We start from the raw sequence: 11,289 nt of genomic DNA on the forward strand, positions 1-11,289 counted from the left end.
ATGGAATGCGTTGTAAAGACTGTAATATGCAATGCAATTACACAATAATATCAAAATCCTAGCAGTGGTCATCCTTGTAGTTCCTGTTCAGAGGAGGTGAAACAGTGCAGTGCTTGACCATCAAATAAGTGTGTGGCTTACAAATTGCGTGCCAGCTAAATTGTTAGATGACCCACCAACTGCTTTTGCTATTTTGAACTTTTAACATCTTTCCTAGCAGCACAATCTCTGCAAGTATAATTTTTCAATGGCACAGAATCACTTTTCTATTAACATTATGAGAATGTAATAGCATGTCAACTGAAATATAAGGCCAGTTAGACCTGGGGCTGTCCAGTTCACCACTCGGTTTTCAGCAGTTGTTAATCTCTGGTATTTCAAAGAAAGAATTAAGAGTTTACAAGAGACAATTGATGGACAGTCATCAGTGCCTTTTGGGGGATTGTATGTAACACAAGAAAAGTTTGAGACTCTCGCATTTATAGCATTTGTACTGGTGCCAATTGTTTTGTGTTCTCCATGTACACTTTCAAATCAGAATGATGAAGGCAAATACCGTAAGAGAGGTTAGTATAGTCAGTTGGTAGCAGTTTGCTTTCTGTTCGAAGGATCTCACTTCTCATTTTGTTAAGCTGGCTAGTTAATTGCTATGACCCTGTAATTAATTTTTAAACTGACAGCAACTCCAGCAAAACAAGTGTTTCTTCACTCCTGGATTCTTCAGTCTGTGTCAAAGTTGTGCTTACATCAATATTCCTGTGGGTGTGGTAGGGTGTGGATGAAGCTGAAGGGAATTCTCAGTTAGAAGACTTTGAAACATTGATGGACGATATTTTCCTCAATCTGTCAACACTAATGTTAACTCAGATTGACAGAAAATGATGTTAATGTAAAATATCTTTGGCTGTAGCAATATCCTGGTACGTGTCTTCACCTGAAGGAGATGTAGGTAGAGGATGGGAGGATATCACTCTGCTTACCATATGGCTATGTTGAGATGATTTCTGCAGCTAGTCTGTGAGGTGAAGGAGAGTTATGCATAAAAACAAAAGCCCTGCTTATAAATGCTAAGACAGAGGTTTGACATTGTTGTGTTCTTAATCTGCCCTTTGAGTATGTGCATCCATTCTTCTCTGTCATTAGAAGTCATTCACAAGCCTCTACTCTTCTTCACTGTACTGAGCATAGGCCCTTGGAAGTAAAGACCTGTGTCTGTGTGGGTCTCAAGAAGATGTGCATGTACTGGATATCCATCCAGAAATTCAACACTACAGGTTTTAAAAATATATAGAAGGTAATTTCTTTCCACACTGATGAGATTAACTACTTCTGTTTTTCAACTTTCTTGAATTTCAGAAACTCCTTTATCGCTAGCACACTCTGTGTGAGCCAAATTTAAAACATTTGCTGCTAAAATGCCACTTTAGGAATATAGCAGATGAAAAAACCTAGGAAAGATGTGAAATATCTGTAGCTAATGAAAAGGCAAAGGAGACAAGCTTCAGACCACTAAAATTCAAAAGGCTGGTTTTGGCTGCTGCTTGTTCTTGGCTTTTGCTAGAGGATGGATTAATAGTTTTGATAATTTAGCACAGTATAACTTGTAATGTCTAATATTCAAAGGGTGAAATATTCCAGATATTGGACTTCTGACTTCTGGCATGTGAAATTTTAAATTCAGTAGGAAATGTTCTGAACTGTAGTGACTTAGGTTGACCTGGTAAAGGCTTTGAAGTAGCTGGTGGTTTATTTTGTTTTGAAAAAGTATACTAAGCTGAGTTTTTCTAAAGCTGCCTTAAATTTACCTGAACTTTTTTGGAATAGTAGATGCATCAGAAGTATCCCATGCGAGAAAAAGTTGATATTTGGTGTGAACTTCCACATGAAATTTCATTCTCAGCCAGACAAAATTATTGCTGGTGAATAGAAAACTGCTTTGGGGGATGTTTTAGTTCTTAGCATTGCAGGGGGGTGGAGGGGGGTGTCTTTTTTTTTTTTTTTTAAGTAAAAGAAAGAAATCTAACACAAAATCAGTGTGCTTCCGACATTTCTGTGGGGAGTTTGTTTATATTTGGTTCATCAGTTCTGTTCAAGTCATTGATGAACGGTGAACCCAAAGTTAGGGCATGGGTTCTGATGCAGTGGCTGCAGCAGTGCCGTGTGTGTGCTGGCATGAGCAGTTCCCTTTCCTGGCCATCTGCTCCCTCCTCATCCTGCTCCGAATTGCTGGTGTGGCACGGTTCACCTAAAAATTAATAAACTCATAAAAAAAAAATTTTAAAACTTTATAAAAACTTACTTGTAACTGAATGAGAGCATGTTTGTGAATATTTGTGTGTAAATAGTCACATTTCTAAATGTGAATCTGGAAGAAACGGATGTAAAACCTGTGAGATTCATAAAATATACTTAATTGCTGAACTGGGTTGGAGCCAATGAGAAAAAGCTTGGGTGGTAAGTGCTGTAAAAAAACCCAAAAGTTCTGATGCATTTTGGTTAACCCGTTCTCCCATTCCCATTGCCTTGTTCTGACCTTGAGAAAAGTCTTTGAAGTGTGGAAATACCGTTCTTGTAAGACTAGCATGTGTCAATGAAGGAATAACAAAAAACTTTTAAAGCTCAGCCAGTCGAGAAAATTACTTCATGTTGTAAACATTTTCACAAAGAAATCTTTGGATCTCTTTTGGGTCATTACTTGGTAAACACCATCAAACAGAGTCATTCAAATAAAAACACAGGCTGAAAGGGGTACACAGAGCAGCAGTTCACTCCGTGCAGCCTTGAAGAAGCAGTGTCTGTGAAAAAAACTTAGGACGTCTGAGCAAGGGTTTTTATACAAGTCTTAAGGTCTATTTGATGAATTTATAAATTCATACTGACATTGTTTTAATTCAGAACAGTATTAATTTTGCTTGGAGGTGGAGAAATCTTCTTTGGAGTAATATACCATATTTTTCACGTATATCATAGAATCATAGAATATCTCAAGTTGGAAGGGACCGATAAGGATCATGAAGCCAACTCCGTGCTCCCCACAGGACTACCTAAAACTAAATCATGTGACTAAGAGTATCGTCCATATATAATTGTATCTAGATAACTATACTCTACTTTTTTTTCTTTCTTTCTTTTTTTTTTTTTTTCCAGGTTATGCTTTTGTTATTAGTACCAGCAGGTGCCTGCTGAGCAAAGCAAGACAGAAAACCTTTTTGTTTTCACTAAATTGGGCCATGTGGTTAGGGTCCTCTTTTCTCCCCCTTAGAGTCATAGCAAAGAAATAAGTCAATGTCCACTGTCCACTAAGGGCTCTCCCCACACCCTTCAGTGTTTCCAGAAGGCCTTTCCTAATATCTTTAAGACATTTGTTGTTTTTAATATGCATTTGGAGTGAAGCAATAGAATATGGACTCAGGCAGAAAGATTCAATAGCTCCAGTGGCATACTTGCGATGCTTTGCTATACTGTGTAATTGGGCTTGAAGTCACATCAGTAACACACCCCTACAAATTTTGGGGGTTGCCCCTGAAGTTTTGCTGCATGTGTCTCTGTGTCTCTGCTCTAGTTTCAATTACTTTTTTTTTGTTGTTGTTGAACACATGTGGAATACAGATTGGCAGAGGGTAATGACTCATTAAAATGTACCTAACAAGAATGTGGGAGCTCTCCAACTTTTTCATCGCATAAAATCCATGGAAAAGAGAGAATGTCATGAGCAATCCCCTTATATTTAAAATAACATGTTAATTGGGATATCCTTGACAGAGTATAGCAGTTGCTTTGGAGGAAGAGAAATTTCAGGAAAGTTTACTCAATATGTTTTTAACTACATATTTAAATTAGCATAGCAGGAAAAAAATAAGGTGGGAAAAAAGAGAGGTACCAGCACTGAATCATTTTAATCAGCCATTGGAATTTAATCACTCATTATTCCACTGTCATCTTCATTTCTGTTAATAATTTTTTCTAGGGTGTTGGACAGTGGCTACTCTAGCATTTTTACAGATAACGTTGTTCAGCAGAGCAGCCTTCCTTCTAAACTTTCTTGTGCTTGAACAAATGCTACAGAATTTAAATGCCATGGCTTAGAGAACGTTGGATTGAACTTGGTGAGTTATGCCTAATAACATATGTAGCTATGTTGGTGGATTTTAGACATCAAGGTACAGTTTGGACTAGGCCTATGGGGTGAAAAGGGTTAAGCTTGTAAAGTAAGCATAACAAGTGCTTACAGAATAATAGTCAAATAGCACTCATGGAAAAATCTGGAGATATTAATAGCCATAAACTGTTGGAAATCAGAATTGCACCTCTGAGAATAAGCTGTGTTAGTCTGTTGGTAAAGATTTGCTTTGCCAGAGTCTCAGTTCCCTTAATTTAACAACTAGTTCCTCAAGAGGGAAGCATTTTGGGTGTTAGTATCACTGTATAAGACAGTGTAAAAAATACTATAATTTTAAAAATATAAGTAATGGGGGAATTTTTTTTTTGTTTTTTTTTGTTTTTTGATGAAATATGTAAAGAAGTGTGTTGCTATGGAACTGATTTCTGCAGTAAATGTTGTTTTACGTTAAGTGCCAGCTCTTGCACTCTCATTTCAGGTTAGAAATAAGAAAGTTATACTTCATTGCACTATCAGACTCTGATAGAGGTTACCATGTAGAAGAGAAAATAATCCGTACTTTAGGCAGAAAATACTATAACCAAGAAAAAACTGTGAAATTATTTTGGAAGTGTGAAGTATTGTAAATCTTACTTATCCTAAATAATTTTACTTTGATATTCTTAACATTCATATGACGCATTTATTTGGCACAGTTAGATATCCTGCCAAATTGTAACTCTAACCATAACTGAGTCCTTGCTATCTTCCACAAGCAATTGCAGCAATTGCTACTGCTGGCTTCATATGTTCTTAAGTCAATAGAAAGTTCATGATATTTGAGAAGGAGGGGTAGAGCATTCATGATTTATAGGAAAAGCACTGAAAGCACAGAGACCGAGAGAAGACCTATGTAAAAGCAAGGAGGAAATACTCTTGCCTTTTTTTATCAGTGCAAATCCTGTTTTAGAGACCCAAAATAGGTGTGATGGACAAAGACACAAAAATACCTTAGCTCTGCAGTCTGCTATGTGGGAGAGGAGTTACATTGCTCAAGAGCAGAGATTGCGGAATATTCCAGGGAAAGAATCTTGTGGACGTTTCCTCCTTCAAACCCTCATTCAGAGGGTTTTGTTGTGGTAGTTGTTGGTTGGTTGGTTTGGTTTTTATCTGGACCTCCACAGCCTGTATTTTTTCTCAGGATAATTTGCAATGTTATCCAAAAGTGTGAACTGAAGTGTTACAAAATAGTGGGTGTTCCCTCCTCCCCAGGAAAAACTAGCACCACCATCACTCTATGATAGGTTCTTGTGATTTTAGGTATTATTAGAACTGGCCAAGAGTGTTGTCAATTACTGCTACTGATTGCTGTTGGGTGCAGGAGACAAAACTTAGTTTGAAAGGTAGCCAAAAGCTATTAATGGGAAAAAGTGCACAGGAGTAATTTAATCTGTGTAATCTTATCTACAGATGGTTCTGCAATCTCTGCAAGGCCTTTGGCAAGAAACTAGAGTGATGCAAAAACAACAACAAAAAATCTGCATGCTAATAGAATAAAAGATGTGAAACGTCTTTGTGAACGAAACCTAATTTTCTACACGCAATAGCGTGGGACCTTGAGACATGCATAGCATATGGCCCAAGAAATAAACAGCGAGTACTTTTTCATGCTGAGCTGAACCTAATGCATGATGAAGATGTTATAAAATAATAGAACAGCAAAATTGAGTTATGCTGTTCCGTTTCTTTTCATTTATTTTAATCCTCAAAAAGAGAGTAAATGCCATTGTGCCACAACTGCTCCCTAGGAAAAACTCCTGGAAAGAAAGGTAGAAGGAGGAACATTTCAGTGTGGCATTTTTTAATGTCTCCATGCATGTGAGTAATGCTGTGGGTTCAGGGAATGAGATTTCTAAAGAAACCTGGATTGTTTATAAACTTTGGGTTAATTTCCTATAGTACTTTTCATGGTGGTTATATGAACATTGCAAATATTTTTCTAATTACTGAATCACTTGTGGAGGTCTTTATGCGCCTTATAAGCCTCTTTGTTCTGCAGCACAAGAAGGGATCTCAGTTGATCCTTTTGTAGGGCACCACATTTCTCAGACAAGCTCTTTACAGTGTTCTGTCTTTATGATCCTGCTTGCTACGAGTTGGTAATACACCCAACAATATATCATAGTACTCCTAATGAGTTCAAAATAGTATTAGGAGCATTTTATTAATTTCTGTCACTCTGTTTTTTCCTGACGTGTGCCCCATCTGATTAGAAAAGAGGACGTCACACTGAGGGTTTGAAAGAATAACTGCAATGAGGATAGCAATGCCTTCTTATAGCAGTTTGATTAGCATCACAATTGAATTGCACCAGTGTTTTAAACCGGTATAGCAAGTTAAATTTTCTTTATTGTAAAATCCAGCAACATACAGATCTGACATATTTGGGTAATATATCAGTTCCTTCAAGTGAAGGAGAATACATTTGTAAAAAACCAAGCCCTGTCACTAACTGAATGAAGAGGATAGTGTAATGAAATCTGTTGGAAGATGCGAAGAGCTTATGCTTCTGTACTGTAAAAATTGTCTCAGGGAGGATCAAACCCTTTTGATCTCTGGTCTCACCTGTTTTAGAAGTCTGTAACTGCTGATGCCTGGGTCTTAATTAAGGGTGGCGGTGAGTAGGGAATTCTAGTGGTATGAAACTGTGCTACCCAGAGTTCATTAGATTTGTTCCATAGCTATTATTTTTGAGCCTTCTTAATTCCATAAGTTTTAGGAGGATGGAGTAATTCCACACGTACAGCTGTGAGCTGTTGTGTGTGTGATACCATCAGAGGAGTTTGGTCCAAATCCCAGCAAAAGTGGTTCCCTCAGAAATGAGGGCATTTTACCCAATTAGGAAGATTTCCAGATTGCCCTCCATTGCTCTCTAAGATAAGTGGGGAGATCCACTTTCAGGAGTAAATGGATCTGGTGTGTATTAATGTTTGGCTGGTACTGCCCACTTGCAAAGCCTTTTTAGTCAGAAGAGAATCTGCCCCTCTGTGGGCAGAGTATTTCCCAGAATGTTTATGTGAGTGGAAATGTAAGTGAAGGCCCTATCTGTCATTCTGTTCGGGACTACTTTTTTTTTCTAATGGTATACTACAGGAATTCAAATTAGGGACGCCTCAAAAGGGTTGGGCATTTTCCAACTTGTTGCTTTTGCCTGTGTCTTGGGCTGAAACAACCAAACATTGCCTGGGGTTTTAAATACTTCAAGTTGTATGCCTCCCTCTAAAAAGAACTGGAAATAACAAAATGGAATGTATAGCTATTTCTGAGAGATATTGCTACAAAACAAAATCAGGGAGTGCTAGAACAACAGCAAGGGGGCGGGGCTGGCCAAGAATATAGCCATTCTGACCCTCATTTTCAGTCAGAGAGGAAGGCTATACATCTATATTTGCACATGTTCAACTTCAGTGTTTCAAGATTACAGCACACTGCAAGATGTGTCATTTATTCTGAAAATGTTTTGCGTTTTTGTGTCTGATTTTTTGTTTGTTTGTTTTGTTGTTGTGGTTTTTTTTTTCTTTTCCTGAGAAAATCAAAGCTTACCACTTAGTGTAAAATGTTTGTGTATGTGTATGAATGTACATGCAATGGTATAAGTAGAATCTCCCTCCTATCCCACTCCTACAGAGTTGCATTCTGACTTAAAGTCAGACTTAAGGACAACTGCTTAAAACAGAAGCTGCCTGTGTTTTTTCTTTTGTACTAAATACAGTCAGGTGATTGAGGTTCAAAAAATTATTTTTCTTGCTGACTAGTTTTTTTTAACCCTTTTGCTGTATTGTTGAAATGGGAAGTGCCTGGAGCTCAGCAAGGATGACATTTATTCTTGGGAGGATGGGAAAAGGTTAAAAGTAGAAACAGCTGATGAGGCAGGATGGCTCTGTAGAGAAAGCAGGAGGAAGAGAAATGTGAACATCTGTTAAAGCTATACCAGTGACTATTTTGGCTAAGTTCAGCTTGCAGTTCCTTTTGAATTCCATCTTCTTCAGTAGATATCACTGCTATCGGTGACAAACATGATACAGGCCTTTGGAGTATCATTAATTTGGGTAACAGAGAATGTAATAAAGAAGAAAAACAGGCAGCTGTTATGCCAGTCTTCACTACAACATGCAGTAAATATAAAAATGAGGTTTTGAAGATCTAATTTGCTATTGCAATTCCCCATTCTCTTCCCACTTAAGTTCCCTTTTCAGTAAAAGAAAAATACTTAAGCCAGAGGTAGTTGTGGTGTTGTGTCCGCTGACTTACAGTGTCATCCAATACCTATCATGTAAATCATGGTCCTGTTGGCTTCTGTTCAGATCCCCACTGCCACAGAGTGGAGTCAGGGGATTCTGTCTAAGCTTCAACCATTTTTTCCCTCAAGGTAACATTCAATACACTCAAATTAATCTCAGCCCAATACAGTTGTCCTTTCTTCCCCACAGTATTGGGGAATATACCCATAAATTGTCCAAGATGTTTAATAGCAGAACAATTTGGGAAGCATGATTATTTAAAGAAACCTAAGAAGGGGTCTCTGTCATTACTAATTTCTTTTCCTCGTGTGTCTAATACCTCCCAGCTCTGAGAGGGAGAGAACTTTCTGTGAATTATATTTGGTTCGCATCTCATCAGAACAGATGATTAATAAAAGCAGCCTGACTTTCTCAGCAGTAGTGGCTTCCTATCTCAATCAATGGACTATATTGCTGCCCATTCTTAAGAAAGTTTTTAATCTTCCTGTGAAAGTTCTTGTCCAAACTAACTGGAATAAATGCTGAGTGAACGAATTCATGTAGTGATGCAAGAAATGCTTTCCTGAAGCCCAATCAGGCATCTGAATGATCTTCATGCTGTATTTTGTAACTAAGTCCAGAAATAGTGATGTTTAGAAACATGATTTTTTTTCCTCTATATATAATTTTTTTGCAGTTTGTGAGAAATGAGTGGAAGACATAGAGCGAATTATAGACTTAATCTCTTACCTCCTGGGAATAGTTAATAATTTAGCACTGAATACTGGAACAGTTCATAGGAAATATCTACAAAACCACTAGATATGAAAAGATTTGGACCAGTAAAGGAACTAAGCTACGGAGTGAGTTTTGGTATTGTGAAACAGAAATAATCATGGACTATGAATCAAAGCAGATAAATTCTGCCTTTTTTTATACGATATTGTATCTTTTAGATAAACAAAAATTTGTAGGGCTATGTGAGGGCAATATTTGAATATGCATTTAAAAGTTGCCATCCAGCATTTGTTCTAACAAAAGAATTTTTGGAACTATTGTGGAGAAAATAATTTTGAACTCTTGTATACATCTACAGAAAAACATAACTAAATTATGGTTGCTATGTTCTACTTGATTGGTCTCTTTGCTTGTCCTGCGTACATCATTAATGGGTTTTATACCTGTGCAGATGTGCTTTAGTATACTTTGGAGAAAGAAAATTCCTCAATTACTTTACAACCAAGTAGTTAATTCCTTTTTCTTTAGAAGGCCAGTGGGTTTTCCCCTTCTTAGGTGAACGGATACAACTATATATGAATTAAACTTCTAAAAGCTTTGAACTAATCTCCCTTGCCCCCAATTACCACGCATAATTGAAATCACATTGCCTTTTTGCTAATTTATGTTTCTCCATTTATATTTGGTTGTCAATCAATCTTTAGTCATTATACATAATATTTAGATTTTTCTTTAGTTAAAAGATAGTGATTTTAGAAATATCTACTCACTGTAGTTCTCAGCATGGTTGGAATTTCCAGAGAAGTATTAGCTCAAACTGAGAATATATTTCATGTATGCTAATTGATCTTCCTGTTAGTGTTTTAAGAGCCTTCAGAACAGCATATTTCAATTTCAGTGTCTGGCTGAATTATCTGTGCAATTTCCAGCAATCACTGTTAGAGGATTGCATGCCAGTGGTCAAAATAGGGGGAGATTACTGATACAGTTTTAGTCTGGGTTAAACAGGCACAACAGTAACTGATTCTACAACACATTACTTATGTTTGCAGAAGTACTTCTGTACAATGAACAGCAGTGATCTCCCATTTTGTAGTCAGTATATTCTACAAAATGCTGTTTATTGTATTATAGTTGTGTTAAGAGGACCCAGTCTCAGTGTAAAAGCAGAAAAGAAGTAGATATAGAATGCCTGCTTTTTGTGAATAAGACAGATTTTTTTTTTTAAAGGATGGGCTTTTTGTAAAACTACCTCTGCTGGCCAATGTACTATCAGCTGTTTGTCATCCATCAGTCTCTTGTAGGACGTGACTGCTGGATAAGAAAAACTTCCAAAGACAGGAACAAGTGTGATCCAAGGGAGAACGTGGCTTGGGTCAGGAGGCAGATTTGTGTGTAGGCACTCTGCTCCCAACAGCCCTCTTGAGTTGATAGCAGTGGGATCTTTATGCTAGGTATATGAGGGACCTTTGGGGTATGTGAGTTTGGTATCTTAAGTAGCAGCGTATTATTTGTACTTAATTAATCTGTATGAGGGAGCTAAACTGTGGTTCCCTTTATTTTGGCTGATAATATCTTCATTAATGCTTGTACAGCGAGATACTTAGAATTTGAAGGGTTGTTTAGTTGTAATAACTTAATCTAATTTTGGAGAGGTCTTTTTCTACTATGCGAGCAGAAGAGAAGCCCTTATCTCAATTGGAGGCTCAGCCTTGTGGTCTTCTCAGGATACTTCAGGACACGGTGAAATACTGCGTAAGTCTCTGACACGTTTCCCTTCCTTTTGAGGGAGTTGTCAGAACAGGATTATGCTTAATAGATGGTCTAGGTCCTTAATAAATAATTCTGTATATTTTATGTGTTAGGTGCATTTTACACTTCAAGAATCAATTGCAAGAATAGTCTGCACTGCAAGACAATTATAGTTGGTTTGAGTAGTTCTGTTTTCTTCAAACTACAGATACAGTAACTAGTTTACAGCTACTGCAAATACACAATTTTACAGCTCACAATTAATTCTTGTGTTGCCCTTGTCATCCTTGCAAAGTTGTAACTTCAAGGTAAAGTGGCTACTTACCAGATCAGTTTTTCCAGAAATGGCAAAATCAAGTGTTAGCTGGCATGAAGAGAACAGGAAATAATTGTGTGTTTGTGAAAGCCTAAGTCTACTTT

This window comes from Phaethon aethereus, assembly GCF_964289735.1.
Source record: "Phaethon aethereus genome assembly, chromosome: 6".
Lineage (NCBI taxonomy): Eukaryota > Metazoa > Chordata > Aves > Phaethontiformes > Phaethontidae > Phaethon > Phaethon aethereus.